The following is a 14,871-nucleotide window of genomic DNA, read 5'->3' as shown; positions in this document are numbered from 1 at the left end:
GGTAAAATATGAGAATCATCATGGAAGCTGGAACCATTAGCCCAGATGCGTAGAAGGCTTGCAGCGATGATAATTACACATCATTAGTGCATTTGCAGAATGAGATCTTTTCCTCCAGCAGGAAAGGAAAATCCACCAGTGTAGGTGAACAAAAATCATCATGGTACAATCCATCACCGTCTGGGCTCTGAGAAAAGTGCATTCTTTCCAGGTAATTTTTTTCTGCAGGTATGAGGATACTGGAACCTTCAGTGGAGGGTAATTGGCTAACAGAGAAAATAGCTGTTGTCTGGAGACTAGAGAAGGCTGCACAAGCAGAGTGCCAAAAGTGGTGAGCAGAAGATGTCTCGATTAAAAATAAGAAGTGTTAAGTGTTGGATGGGAACATCATTTGCAAATCTTTGCTCCTATGAAGCCCTTGTACCGGTGGGAGAAGTGAAGGAATTTGGAACTGCATGGCACAGTTTCTCTGGAATTTATGGCTAGACATATTTGTGTGAATGATCTCAGCAGCCCCAATCAATGTAAATACAACATTTAAAATACTGAAATTGCATCATCAATCACAAAAGGAACAGAACTAGTTGGTGAAAAGGTGAGGCCTTTGAGGGCTATGGGATTATGTTCACAATGTGTTGGTTAAGATTGGGTGTTCTAGACAGGCAAGACTTGAATGCCAGCTCCTTCTTTAATTGATGACATTTGTTGAATAAATGACTCAAAACCTGAATTTACTCCAGTTAGCACTCAGTGCTATCATTTGTGCAACGTGGTATCAAAGTGAAGTCTCCTTTAGCCTAGGTTCCAAAGTGACTGATGAGAAAACTCCAAATAGTCAGTGTTAGAAATACAGAAGGAGTAAGAAATGAATTTCCATTATGCCAAACCACTGAGATTTGGGAGCTGCTTGTTACCACAACACAACACAGCTCATACTGACTGATACAACCCAAAAATTGTTTCATCTCACTAAGCCTCTGCTTTTTCAATTATACAATAATGATCTCCCTCAAAAGATTATTGTGAGGGTTCTATTAGATATTCCTGTAAAACCACATGGGATTGTGCCTGACATATAGTACATGCTGCAAATGTTAGCTATTCTTACTGAGGAGTATGTAGCCTTCTAGTTAGTTTGTGGCTCTGTCAATGTGAAAAACACCAAGACTAAAAGAAAGGTATAGATATAAGAAAGCAAATATAAATGTACCCTAAGCCTCACCAGCCCGAGGGACAAATGAGGTCAGGAACAGTAATAATTCTCATTTTTTTAGCTCCTGGCTTTAAATGTAAATTCCAGGACCTCCGGACCCACCTTAACATTTCACATGGTCCCTTGTGAAAACAGCTCTGTTGGCTTCTCCCTACAGTCCTCCGTGATGAAAAGTTCAGAAATAAGTTCATGGGACCAGGTGTGGGGTAGACATTACAATAGCAGCTAAGGTTTATTGAACACTTACTCTGTGCAAGGCAAGTTGCTAAGTCCCTTTACATACATTACCATGTTGAACTCTTAATTACCACCATAGGAGCTTGGTTATAATTGTGCTCATTCTGTAGATACATAAACAAGGCCCCTCAAATCTAGTTAACCTCCCTCAATATTACAAAGATAGAAAGTGGGACTAAGAATGTCTGTCCCCAAAGCCAGCAGTCATTATAACTATGTCATTCTCCCCAAGGCCTCATTTATAAACCACCTTCTCAATTGCCCCTTACAACTATCATCATCATGAAAATCAACTCATTCAACTTGATGCTTGTTGAGCCCATAAGACATGCTCAGATGCCTTGAATCCAAGTGGGAGTCAAAATTAGACCCAAAATGAGCCATTACATCCCCGTGACATAAATCACCGTATTCATAAAAAATGGAGAAATTACAAATGAGCCTAGAGCCCAATGGCTTGCACCAAATCTGAAAGATGCCATTTTAAAAAAGAAAGTTAATAGACTTAGAGCAGTCTACTGGGTAGAGAGGCCATTAATATAAGATAAATAATAGTAGTGGGTTGGAAGCAAAGAAGTTCATAAATTCTCACTTGCTTATTAAGGGTGGTATCCTTTGGATTCCCATTTATAATGTATATGACTGCATATAAATGAATTATAAATGTATGTTTTGCTTAAATACCAAGCACTGGCTGCTATTCTTCCCTGATGCAGAAAAATTAAGTTACAAAGGAATGAGTTAAGATTGTTTACCATCCTATTATGAAACAGAATACCTCATAGCTGGAAGGGTACTTAGGGATCAACTATCTGTTCCAACTCCATCCCTTTGCATATGAGAAAACTTCTAGTTTAGGCCACACAGGGATTTCCAGTGATTTAAAATTCAAACACACTAGTGGAGCACAAACACATTTTAATTTACTCCCCACCACTGACAGCTCTAATCAAGGCATGAGCCTTCTGTTCAAAGCCAACAACTGATCAGCCTTCATGATGAATGGACACAGAATCCTAATTCATACTGATTCTGGCTTCAGGCCTTTGCTTGTATTTCAGTCCTGAACTTACACCATTATTATCCATATTACAAAATAGTAGTGATTAGTTTCCATCTGCAGCTGGAACACTGATTGGCCTATCTTTTCAGGGGCATTTATTTAAGGTCACTTAAAACCATTACACTTGTATACGTTGATCCTGGATAAACAGAATAACTATGGTCTAGGGTAAGGATGATGAAAGAAGCCATAAATAAGTTTAGGGAAATCCCAGAGCAGGGGAGCCACTGCTACAGTTCCCAGGAGTCTGTACGATTTGTAGAGAAGTTCTTTGACCTACATGGTACTCAAGCCACAAAGTAGAAATGGCCATGGGGATTTTCTGGGTGGGGAAAACTGAGGGCAGCCTTGCAGATCCTCATGCCAGTGTGGTGTGGAGAGAGCAGCCGGAAGCACCTAAGTTTCCACGAAGGGCACAGAAGTGGCCGTGAGAACCAGAGGACCAAAACATTCTCACATTTGGGGATTAGGGATGTGGATGTATTGACCCCAAAACAGAAGGCTACTACAGAACCACGATCAATCAGCAGTGGTAGAAACAAAGGGACACATAGCTACACTAGGTGGGGACAGGTTAACAACAGATGATACTTCCCAAAGTCTGGCATGCCTTAATACTAAAGCCTGCACCTCACACCAGGAACTTTAAACACAGTGGGAAAGACAGAGAGAAATGCAAAGAGGAGAAAGTTGGGTCAACTGAGCAGTATCCACAAGAGACTGAGTTTTAAACCAGAAGTGATTACATTTTCTCTAATTCAATTTTGCAGTGGAAGTGGGTGCTTAAGAGTAAAATGAAATTCAGTTACAGAAAAATAAAATTCTGTTTTCCCTTATCTGAGTTTTCTGATTGGGAAAACATCTGCATCATAAAATAAGTTCTTGATACAGTGCTGGGCTTCATAAGTGATCAGTAACTTTTCGCTGCTGCAGCTACAGTTGCTGTTGTCCTTGTTATTGCTGTTATTATGCTGTGAGCTCCTGGAAGCAGGTACAGTATTTTTTGTTTGTTTCTGTCTTTCCAATGTTTATCACAGAATAGGTTCCTCAGCACATATTTGCTGACTGGACACCCGAATTTACCACCACACCCCCTTCCCCCGCTAGCACTCAATGCTATTATTCATGCAACCTGGAGCCAAAGTGACGTCTCCTTTAGACTAGGTTCCTAAGTGACTGATGAGAGAGCTCCAACAACCAGGGTTAGAAATAGAATGTGAGTAAGAAACAAATTTCCATCATGCTAAACCACTGAGATTTGGGGGCTGCGTGTGGTAACCACAGCACATCCTGTCTGATACAAACTAAAATTGAAATGTACTTGAGAAGAATTACCTAGTCTGTAGCATACTGTTTTACCTCCTTTATGTCATTGAATTTTTACTCTCTGTATTTTATAGTCAATGAATCTGAAATTCCATGTTATTAAATCATGTGTCTAAAGTCACAGTCAGTAAGGGACAGGGCCATCTGAGTCCAGAATTCTAGAATTTTCCATTACACTAGACCGCCCCCAGATGAAGACTTTTTTTTTTTTTTTTTTGAGATGGAGTCTCACTTTGTCACCCAAGCTGGAGTGCAGTGGAGTGATCTCTGCTCACTGCAACCTCTGCCTCCTGGGTTCAAGCAATTCTCCTGCATCAGCCTCCCAAGTACCTGGGATTACGGGCGTGCACCATCACACCCAGATAATTTTTGTGTTTTTAGTGGAGGCGGGGTTTCACCATGCTGGCCAGACCAGTCTCGAACTCCTGACCTCAGGTGATCCACCCACCCCTGCCTCCCAAAGTGCTGGGATTACAGGCATGAGCCACTGCGCCTGGCCCTAAATGAAGATTTTCTTTATACCTACTTCTCTAATATACATTTTACTTTGAATATAATAGGAGATAGCTACTTGATCTATATTACTTTCCACTTTTCCAAACAGAATTAAAGTAAGTAAGATTTAAGGTAGGGGAGAAGCAAAGCTGGATGGCAGTTCGGAGAAATCCAGGGTGAAAATGAAAAACCATGATCTTAAACTTTGGTGTACATGTCCCCAGTAGGAACAGCAACATATATACAATATGGCAGAAAGTACAACATGGCGGAAAACTCTGACGGAGAAAATAAGCATCCAGTTTTCCTGTAGGCTGGGATGGAATAAAAAAGAATAATAGACGTATTGGCAAGGATGTAGAGTGACTGGAACTCCCACACAATGCTAATGGGAATATAAAATACAGAGTAACTCAATTACTCTGGAACACAATTTGCCAGTTCCCAATAAAATTAAATAAGACCCCAGTTTCAATCTTAGAGTTATACCCAAGAGAAACGAGTATGTATTATATTAGGCCATTTTTCACATTGCCATAAAGAACTTCCCAGAGACTGGATAATGTATAAAGGAAAGAGGTTTAATTGACTTACGGTTCTGCATTGCTGGGAAGGCCTCAGGAAACTTACAATCACGGTGGAAGGCGAAGGAGAAGCAGGCACGTCCTTAACAAGGCTGCAGGAGAGAGAGCAGGGGAAATCGTCACATCACCATCAGATCTTGCGAGAACTCACTATCACTAGAACAGCATGGGGGAAACCACCCCTGTGATCCAATCACCTCCCTCCCACTAAGTCCCTCCCCTGAAATATGTGGATTACAATTTGAGATGAGATTTGAGTGGGGACACAGCCAAACCATCTCATGGATGCCCACAAAAACATTTGTACAAGAATGCTCATAGAAACTTTATTCTTACTAGTCCCAAACTGGAAACAATGCAAAGGTCTATAAAAAGGAAAAGAGACAATTGCTGTATGCAAATACAATGTAATACGAAACATTAATACAAATAGAATGAAATGTGGTAAAACCAAATAACATGGATGATTTTCAAAAACATTTTGGGCAAAAAAAGCTAGAAACAAAAGAGTACCTTTTGGATCATGCCATTTATATGAATGGCAAAAACAGGAAAGCTAAGCTACAGTGATTGAGATCAGACAGTGGTTACATCCAACAGTGGGGTAACTGTAATAGGTCATGAGGGATTTTTCTAAGGTAATGAAAATGTTCTATGACTAGATCTGGATGGTGGTTACCTAAGGCATATACCTGTATACAAATCCATTGATCTGTATACTTAGGATTTGTGCATTTTAGTGTATATAAGCTATACCTCAACAAAATAAGAAAAATAGTTTAAAGAGAATGATAAAAATGTTATCTACATCTCAAGATGGCAAGCACGGCTGTAGGATCTTGCAGGTTTGGGCACTCCTACTCTGCCACAGGGGGCTTGGCTCTGGAGTCTGAATACAGAACTGACCCACTCCTAGGATGATACATCCGCAAGACTAGCGTGGGTATTCTGCAAGGGGTGGAAACCTTGGTAATAAATATTTGTCAATGGAAACAATGACTGCTGCAGGCCTGTGCAGTGTGTGTGTGATACTAGAGCATCGGTGTGGATACCTATGGCTGAATCTGTGGTCCATGGAGATGAGACTTCAAGAGACACCTCTGAGCCATCCAGAACAGAAAACAAAAGCACCTTCAATAATGATACCCACAGGGCCGGGCACGGTAGCTAACACCTGTAATCCCCTCACTTTGGGAGGCAGAGGCAGACAGATTGCTTGAGCTCAGGAGTTCGTGATCAGCCTGGGCAACATGGTAAAACCCTGTCTCTAACAAAAATAAATAAATAAAATAACGTAGCAAGGCGTGGTGGCACACATCTGTGGTCTCAGCTACTCAGGATGCTGAGGAGAGAGGATCTCTTGAGCTCAGGGGACAGAGGTTGCAGTGAGCCAAGAATGCGCCTCTGCACTCCAGCCTGGCTGACAAGAGCGAGACCCCATCTCAAAAATAATAATAATAGGGGCCTGTCGTGGGGTGGGGGCATGGGGGAGGGATAGCATTAGGAGAAATACCTAATGTAAATGACGAGTTAATGGGTGCAGCAAACCAACACGGCACATGTATACATATGTAACAAACCTGCACGCTGTGCACATGTATCCTAGAACTTAAAGTATAATAAAATAAATAAAAATAAATAATAATAATAACACCACCCACAGAAAACACAGGACCCATCTGGGCTTCATTTTTCCCAAAAACTCACAAGTCCTAAGATACTTGTATAACCTCAAGAAGGGACAAGGATCTCTTAAAAATGACTACATTGAATTTCTTCTCCTCAAATTATGAAGTCTAAGGTAGAGAACCAGGTTCAGTGTTTATTACGTGTTCCTAAGCATTATGAATACTAAGGTCATTTTTTGTTTTTAAACACACGGCCCTTGCAAATGCTACCTGCCAGAAGGGGGAAAGCAAATTTAACTTCCTCATACCCAAACCCTCAGCTTTCTCAGCCAGCCTCACCCACTTGCGGCTGTATAACCCAGGGAAGGTAACCTTCTCTCCCTGGGACTCAGTATTCTCAACTGCAAAATGGGGATGACAGCTCTTCCTCACAGAACGGTTTTGAGGATTAAATATCAAAACCTTTTGAGGATTAAATATCAAAGTATGTGTCATCCAGAAAGCCCCATGCAGACCAACTACTGGTTGACTCAACTCACTTTCCAGCTGTTTGCTCAGAGATAGGGGACACAGAGACACGATTAAGTGTGAAGACAGGTCCATTTTCAGAGATAAACTTGCTGAGGCCCGCAGCTGGAAGCCCAAATTCACTTACTGACACTGCGGCTACTCAGATGCAGCCAGGTAGAAACAGATGCAATGACCCAGCAAATTTGAGAGGTGGGGAGACCATCAGGGGACATTAGAGGAAAGAAAGGAACAGCTTGAGCAGATTTCTGAGGGTGGCTGTCTTAGAGGTTGAATTTGCCAGGCTGCCCGAGATAAAGTTTTCTTGCACTTTCTTCCCCATGAAGTAAACATGTGCGCGCGCACACACGCACACAATTTCAGAGCATGGAGACAGGTGGAATATCAAAAAATCTAGTTTTCAACCTTGTTTCTCATGGGCAGCCAGATTTCTCCCTTTCTCACTGCCCCCTCCTGCCCTAACTAGAAACATTCATCCCCTCTCACGATTCTCTGTGTGTCAGATTTCCCCATATAACAAAAGCAAATCAGGAGGCCCGCTAAGCAGTCTGGTCTGTGAAAGCCTCAGGAGAAAAACCGTGAGAGCAGGTGTGGTCCTAGCCTGCCCCTAGCCCACCACACAACACCGGTTGTCACTTCATTTCTCCCCAGCCTCTGTTTCTCCATTGGCAAAACCAGAGTTTGAAGCAATTACTCACTCCCATTAGAAATTTGTGATTTCCAATTTTATAAATTATTAAACAGTGGGATGCTGGCAGATAGTTACTTAAAAGACCAAATAAAAGGACATTTTCAATTCATCATTCAACAAACATTCTTCAAACTACAAATTGAGAATGCAGTGACAAGGCAAGACATGTCTCTTTTCCTCAAGGAAGTTACACTCTAGTGATGAACAATGAACAGAACAAGGAAATTAACACTGAAGAGGTCAGCCTGCTAGTCTCGTGAGATACACACAGTGAACACACACAGGAAGGGTATTTATAAGGACTGGAGGGCAGGAAGGCTTCCCAAAGGATGAGATGCTTCAACTGGGACCTTTTTAAACATTTTCCTCATTGTAAACATATTGATAAATAAAAAGAACATGAGGCTGGGTACAGTGGCTCATGCCTGTAATCCCAGCACTTTGGAAGGCAAAGACAGATGGATTACTTGAGGTCAGGAGTTCGAGACCAGCCTGGCCAACATGGTAAAACCCTGTCTCTACTAGAAATACAAAAATTAGCCAGGTGTGGTGGTACATGCCTGTAATCCCAGCTACTTGGGAGGCTGAGGCAGGAGAATCGCTTGAACTCGGGAGACGGAAGTTGCAGTGAGCCATCGTGCCATGGCGCTGGGCAACAAGAACGAAACTCTGTCTCAAAAAACAAAACAAAACAAAACAAACAAACAAAAAGGAAATGAAAATTACCCATAGTCCCACCCCTCTGAAACAACCCCCCTTGCACACATTGATATATAATTCTTCCAGTCTTCTGTATGATATACGTGTACGGACACCTTTTTAAAAAGATGGATTTATATAATTTTTAATTTTTCACTTAATACATTGCAAACGTCTTCTGAAGAAATTAAGTCACTTTAATAACCTTCATACTATTCTATTGAACAAATATGCCATCATTTGTTTAATGAAGATTATAAATAGGTTGTTTACAATTTTCTTTGCTACTATATGCACCATTGAGATGAATAGATTGGTAGCTCACCCATAGTCCTCTTTATTTTCTCTTAAGGGATTCCTAGTGAAATCACTGAGTCAAAATCATGCATAGTAGACCCCCTTTTCCACAGGGCGGTGGTGGAGTGTATACTTTCCAATACCCCCATGGGATGGCTGGAAATAAGGATGGTACCAAGCCCTATACATACTATGTTTTTTTCCTATCTATACACACCTATGATAAAATTTATTTTATAAATTAGGCACAATAAAAGATTAGCAAAAAATAAAACATTATGACAATATACAGCAATAAAAGTTACGTGAATGTGATCTCTCTCTCTCTCTCAAAATATTTTATTGGACTGTCTATATGTAACTTAAACCCCAGACATCCAAACCATTAATAAAGGGGGATACTGTATCTTTTTAAAGGCTTTTGATACATAGGGCCACATTTTCTCCTAGAAAGTTTTGTTGATTTTCAATTCCACCAGAATTATATGAATGTGCAAATTCCCCTACATTCTCCCCATCAACAGATATTATTTATTTTTATGTACCAGTTACACTTAGTTTTTGCTTTCCAAAATTGCCTGTTGTGGCTGGGCACAGTGGCTCACACCTGTAATCCCAGCATTTTGGGAGGCCAAGGTGGGTAGATCACTTGAGGTCAGGAGTTTGAGAACAGCCTGGTCAACATGGTGAAACCTGTTTCTAGAAAAAATACAAAAATTAACCTGGCATGCTGGCAGGTGCCTATAATCCCAGCTACTTGGGAGACTGAGGCACGAGAATTGCTTGAACCCAGGAGGCAGAGGTTGCAGTGAGTGGAGATCACGCGCCTGCACTCCAGCCTGGACAACAGAGCAAGACTCAGTCTCAAATAAAATAAAATACCTGTTTTTTCTTTCTGTATGAATTTGAAATATCCCTTTACATATTAAGGATATTGTAATTCTGGTCCATTTTATATGTTGCAGATATTTTCCTAGTTTTTCATTTATGTAAGATTTTAAAAACTGTTTTAATTACAGAAGAATCTGGTTAAAGTTTCCACCTTCAGTTCCATGTAAGAAATATTCATTCCTACCATTGGATATTTAAAATAGTCCCCAATTTTATCCTAGTGCTCTACAGTTTAGTTTTAAGATATTTAAATCTTTATACAGATTAGTTGTGCCTGGGATACAATGGAGATGATAAAAGGTAGATTTCAATTTTTGCTCTTATCAAGTTTTACTATACTGGTCTTTGGATTTCTTATGGTGAGCAAGTGTTACTTTTGTAATTTAGGCAATTATGAAAAAAGAACCATCTATTGGGCTTTTATTATGGAATCTGATGGAAATTAATTTTCGCTGATTTTCCAAATGTTTACTTAGATGTCTCATCACCTATCATTAACTTGGAGCTGAGACTGGAGGATGCTTAGGAGATGCCCAGGTGAGGAAAAGGAGGACAGTCCAACTGGGGCAGGTAGTATGTCCAGAGAGGGTCAAAAATAGCCAGTGCAGGGGCCAAGCATGGTGGCTCATGCCTGTAATCCCAGCACTTTGGGAGGCTGAAGTAGGCAGATCACCTGAGGTCAGAAATTCGAGACCAGCCTGGCCAACATAGTGAAACCCCATCTCTACTAAAAATATAAAAATTAGCTGGACATGGTGGTGCACACCTGTAATTGCAGTTATTCAGGAGGCTGAGGCAGGAGAACCACTTGAGGCAGGAGGTGGAGGTTGCAGTGAACTGAGATCACGCCACTGCACTCCACCCTGGGTGACAGAGTGAGACTCTCTCAAAAAAAAGAAAAAAAATAGCCAGTACGTTCCAGGAATTTCACACTGATTCATGCGACTTGGAGTAAAAGGTGCAAATAGAGTCCTCTTAATATTTGAGGAGATTCTGGAAGGACAAATTTTTAAAATTCAAAATTCAAATATTAATGTTATCAAAGATTTCCACCATCTATAATTCAAAACTATTAATACTAAACTTTTAGTATATTTGTCTTCTTTTACTTAAAGAAATAAAAGGTGTCAGAGAAAGTTGAAGTTCCCTCTGACCATCATTTCTCATTCTACTCTCTCTTCCTCAGAGATAGCCACGCTTCATAAGTTTAGTATGTTCACACTTAGAGTCCAACAAATCATACGAGCAAATGTGTGTGTGTGCGTGTGTGTGTGTGTATTAAGATTAGATTTGACTGCAAGTGAAAAAACCCCAAAACAGAGAGAAGAGAGGTTTAAAAGATAAATATTTATTTCTTTTGCATATAAGAGTCTTCATAGGTAGTCTATACCTGATGTGGCCTCATTATTATGTTAGGAACCCAACTTTCTTTGATTTTTTAGGTCCTCCATTCCTGGAGTCTATTTCTGAATTTACCTCATGGTCCAATATGGCTGTTATAGCTCCTGCTATCACATTCACATCCCAACCCACAGAAAGGATTAAAGAAATTTAGAAGGATTAAAGAAATAGGAGGAGGATAGGAAGATGGTGTGGGTTGAACTGTGTTCCCGCAAAAAATATGTTAAAGTCCTAACCCCACCCCCCCTGATTTTCAAATGTGGCCTTATTTGAAAATAAGGTCTTTGCAGGTGTGATCAAGTTAAGATACTGGTTTAGGGTGGGTCCTGATCCAGTGTGACGCGTGTCCTTATAAGAAGAGGAGAGACCCAGAATCGGACACATGTGAGAGGATGCAATCTGAAGACAGGGGCAGATAGTGGATGTATCTGTAGCCAGGGAGGGCCAAAGATCACCAGCAACACAAGGAGGTGGGAGCAAGGCACATAATCTATTCTTCTCTAGAGCCCCCAGAGAGCACTGACTTCAGACTTCTAAAGCCTCCAGAGCTGTCAGAGAATAAATTTCTGTTGTTTAAAGCCACCTAGTTTACAGCTGTTTGCTACAGTAGTGTTACCCGAAAAACACCGGGGTTCATTCCCCTGACAAGTAACAAATGACTCTCCACAAGGAAGCAGGTTTTGATCAATGGGAGTTTTATTACTTGGCTCAAGTAAGGACGACACTGGGAGGATTCTCCAAAGCAGTGTCTCTCAGAGGGAAAGTGACGAGGGTTTTATGGGATGATAGCGAGGAGAGAGGGTACACGTCATCCCACGTAGATGTACAGACACAGTGAGTCATCATGCCAGCACATAGTTTGCATGTTACGGTAATGAAGCTATAGCTTTTCCCAGGGTAGAGACTTGAGCATGGTAATAAGGAACGTTCACTTGGGTTCATCACCTGTCAGGAGCTGGTTTAAACTGACAAGATGACCTCTTTCTACCCAGGGCTGGGGAAGAACAGGCTGCAGGGCAGGAAGCTGTAAAACAGCCTGATTGCTCAAATGGATTAAATTCCTACAATCCCTGGAGACTCCTCCTGTCTGCTTACAGTAGCCCTGGGAAACAAACACAGAAAGAAAAAAGGGGGAAAGACAGGTAGGAGGAGGAAGTGACAGAGTTAAAAGGTTTTCCTCAGCTGTCACTTAGGGAAGGTTTCCAGAACTGCTGAACACACCTCACACCCTGTTGAACATAGCTTAAACATGGGCACACCTAGCTGCAAGGAAATCTTTATTCTGGAGTTCCACATACCCAGCTAAAATTTTTATGACACTGGGGGAAGAATAGTGCTTTTAAAAATTTATATATAAATGGCATCAACTGTAGTTCCTTCGTAATTTTTTTCTCACTCCTTTGAGGGATTTGTCCAAGTTGCAAACACGTAATTTTAATTTGCTATATTTAAGAGCTATTTTACCATGTATGTTTACCACCATTCACCTCTGAGTGATGGTTACATTTTTAATTTTTTTTCTCTTACAAACAGAACTGCAATAAATGTTGCATCATCTCTTTGAGCACATGTGGGAGGATCTCCCTAAAATGTGTCCCTGTAGGTGATAGCATATAATCATTTCCCATTTTAAAAGAATTTCCAGGCCGGGTGTGGTGGCTCATGCCTGTAATCCCAACACTTTGGGAGGCCAATGGGGGGCGGATCACTTGAGGTCTGGAGTTCGAGACCATTCTGGCCAACATGGTGAAACCCCATCTCTACTAAAGATAGAAAAATTAGCTGGGTATGGTGGAGCATGCCTGTAATTCCAGCTACTTGGGAGACTGAAGCAGGAGAATTACTTGAACAAAGGAGGCAGAGGTTGCAGTGAGCCTAGACTGCACCACTACACTCCAGCCTGGGTGACAGAGTGAGACTCCATCAATCAATCAATAAATAAATAGTATTTCCAAATTGTTCTTCCAGGTGGTTGTGACAATGTATACCCTCTCTTGCAGTGTAGCCTATCTTAGTGCCAACACCTGATATGATTAAACTTTTTAACTTTTTTCATAAGTACAGGTAAAAATAAAATGGTATCAATTGTAAATTTTTATTGAACCACACTGAGCTATAATTTACATATAATGTAAATACATATAATGTACCCATTTTAAGTGCACAGTTGAATAAGACTTGACAAATGTATACCCCCATGTAAATACGACCACAATCAACACATAGAACGTATCTATCACATAAAATAATTCTTTGATGTGTTGTAGAACAGCTTTAAGTCAATAGATTGGAAGATTTAGATAAAATGGAAGTTTTTCCCTAAAAATGACCTAGCAAAACTGACATAAGAAACAGAAAACCCGAATACTCCAATAGCTAATAAATTAAATCTAGGGTGTTCCTCAAAAAAACTAAAAATAGAACTACCCTATGATCTAGGAATCTCACTGTTAGATATATACCCAAGAGAAAGGAAATCAGTGTATCAAAGAAATACCTGCACTCCCGTGTTTACTGCAGCACTAGTCACAGTAGCCACGATCTAGAAGAATCTAAGTGTCCACCAACAGAGGAATGGATAAAGAAAATTTGGTACACATACACAATGGAGTACTATTCCTCCATAAAAGAGAATGAGATCCTGCCATTTGCAACAACATGGATGAAACTGGAGGTCATTCTGTTCATTGAAATAAGCCAGGCACAGAAAGACAAGCTTCCCATGTTCTCACTTATTTGTGGGAGCTAAAAAGAAAAACAATTGAACTTGTGGAGATAGAGAGTTGGACCGTGGTTATCAGAGGCTAGTGGTTGGGGGGATGGTTAATGGGTACAGAGTTCAACAGAATAAGATCTGTATTTGATAGCACATCGGGATGACTACAGTCAATAATTTACTGTACATTTTAAAATAACTAAAAGAGTATAACTGGATTGTTTGTAACACAAAGAAAGGATAAATACTTGAGGTGATGGACACTCCATTTACCCTGACATGATTATCACACATCATATGCCTGTATCAAAATATCTTGTATACCCCAAAATACATATGCATACTATTGACCCACAAAAATTACAAATTAAAAAAAGAAATTAAATCTGTAATTATAATTCATCCCTTCTCTCAGTCCCTCCACACCACACACACACACAACCACCCCAGGCCTACGTGTTTTTACCAGTGAATTATTTTGAATACTTAGGGAAGAAAGAACCAATCTAACAAAATCTTCAGATTAATCAGTCAATTCAATGCAGTCTCCATCAAAATCCCAGCAGGATTTTTTTGTTGTGGAAAATGACCGCATCATGCTAAATGGCATGTGGAATTGTGAAGGGTCACTAGAGTAAAGATAATTTGGAACAAGAACAAAGTTGGAGGGAGGCTGTCAGTGGTGCTAGAAATGCTTTATATCTTGGTCAGGTGGTAGTTGCATGGTAATAATCACTTTGTAAAAATTCACTGAGCTGCTCACTTAAGATTTATGCACTTGTCTGAATGTTACCTATTAACAAAGACGTTTACAAAACAAAACTACCTCCAAAAACCAAACCCTCTACTGGCCAGGAGCAATGGTTCTCCGGGAAGTCTCTCTTGTTTATACTTAGTACTTTCGTAGGATATAGCACAATGGTTCAAAATATGAGAAGCTGTTTTTGCCTGCTATGAATTTCATATATCTTAAAATATATGTAAACTAAATACATAAAAAATATATAAACATATACATGTAAAATATACATGTAAATATGTATGTGTAAATGTTTCTAATATATATGTAAAATATATAATACATAAAATATATATGTAAAAT

General features: G+C 40.2%; 1 long non-coding RNA gene across 1 annotated transcript in view; it reads right to left on the bottom strand.

Moving 5' to 3' along the window:
• LOC104002540 (uncharacterized) overlaps nt 1-14,871 on the bottom strand; it is a 393,316-nt gene that overhangs the window by 108,489 nt on the left and 269,956 nt on the right. The window contains exon 2 of the long non-coding RNA XR_001710243.3: nt 4,929-5,010. This is a non-coding gene — a long non-coding RNA (uncharacterized LOC104002540). The remainder of the gene's footprint in view (nt 1-4,928; nt 5,011-14,871) is intronic.

The sequence above is a fragment of the Pan troglodytes genome, chromosome 18 (genome assembly GCF_028858775.2).
Source record: "Pan troglodytes isolate AG18354 chromosome 18, NHGRI_mPanTro3-v2.0_pri, whole genome shotgun sequence".
Classification (NCBI taxonomy): domain Eukaryota; kingdom Metazoa; phylum Chordata; class Mammalia; order Primates; family Hominidae; genus Pan; species Pan troglodytes.
Note: the sequence above shows the minus strand (reverse complement) of the source record. Positions and strands in the feature narration are given on the sequence as shown.